At 36.8% G+C, this 1050-nt stretch overlaps 1 protein-coding gene across 1 annotated transcript in view; it reads left to right on the top strand.

Annotated features, from left to right (window-relative positions):
• LOC106870772 (glycerol-3-phosphate dehydrogenase, mitochondrial) overlaps positions 1–1050 on the top strand; it is a 48939-nt gene that overhangs the window by 44652 nt on the left and 3237 nt on the right. The window lies entirely within an intron of this gene.

Here is a 1050-nt window from a genome sequence, read left to right as displayed (position 1 = left end):
TTTTTTTTATTTAGAATGAATGTATTTATACGTGTGTGTGTGTATTATATGGCCAAGTTGGCATTAAAATGTAATGATGTGAACAAAATAAACACTTTAACCGTTCATGTTTATCAAAGATTGAGGGAGAAGTAGTTATTGGTATTTAAATTGTTATGGTAAAAAAAAAAAATTAAAAGGTCAGCATCATCATCATCATCATCAATATATTTTTCCATGTTGGCATGGGTTGGAGGTGTTGTCATGATCTGAGTTGCTTCTTAATTTGGAGCTGCTGCTATCATAGAAAGGTCTCACTTAGTATATTCCATCTTTGGTGTGGTTTCTCTTGCTGGATCTGCAATGTCTTTGTGTATAAACAATGAAACATAAATGGCCATGTGGTAAGAAGCTTGCTTCCCAACTACATGGTTCCGGGTTCAGTCCCACACCGTGGCACCTTGGGCAAGTGTCTTCTATTATAATTTCAAGCCAACCAAAGTCTTGTGAGTGGATTTGGTTGACAGAAACTGAAAGAAGCCCATCGTGTGTGTGTGTGTCTCTGTGTTTGTCCCCCAACCACCACCTGAAAACTGGTGTTTGTGTGTTTGCATCCCCGTAACCTAGCAGTTCAGCAAAAGGAGACTAAAGTAGAATAAATACCAGGTCTGAAAAATAAGTACTGGAGTCAATTCATTCGATTAAAAATTGAAGGTTGCAGTCTAATGACTGAAACAAGTAAAAGGTAAGGGATAACTGAGGAGAGGTGAAAACTGATCTCAGGAAGGAAATGACAAAGGAACTAGAAAAGTGGTCAGAGGCTGTGTTGGAGAAGGTTCATCCAAATTATGCAAGCGTTGAAATACAGACATAAACATGATGATGATGATGATGGTTGGTGATGGGTATGGTGATAGTGGTAAATGGGTACAGGAACCTGGTAAATATCTCTGTTCAAATGTAGCCATAATAAATTAGTAGAGCAAGATACTATTTTAGTGGTTGTTGTTAGAATGGTTAAATTGGAAACAAAGAAATATTTCTGATAAAAACTGCAATTATTCTTTAATG

This window comes from Octopus bimaculoides, chromosome 23 (genome assembly GCF_001194135.2).
Source record: "Octopus bimaculoides isolate UCB-OBI-ISO-001 chromosome 23, ASM119413v2, whole genome shotgun sequence".
Taxonomy (NCBI): domain Eukaryota; kingdom Metazoa; phylum Mollusca; class Cephalopoda; order Octopoda; family Octopodidae; genus Octopus; species Octopus bimaculoides.
Note: the sequence above shows the minus strand (reverse complement) of the source record. Positions and strands in the feature narration are given on the sequence as shown.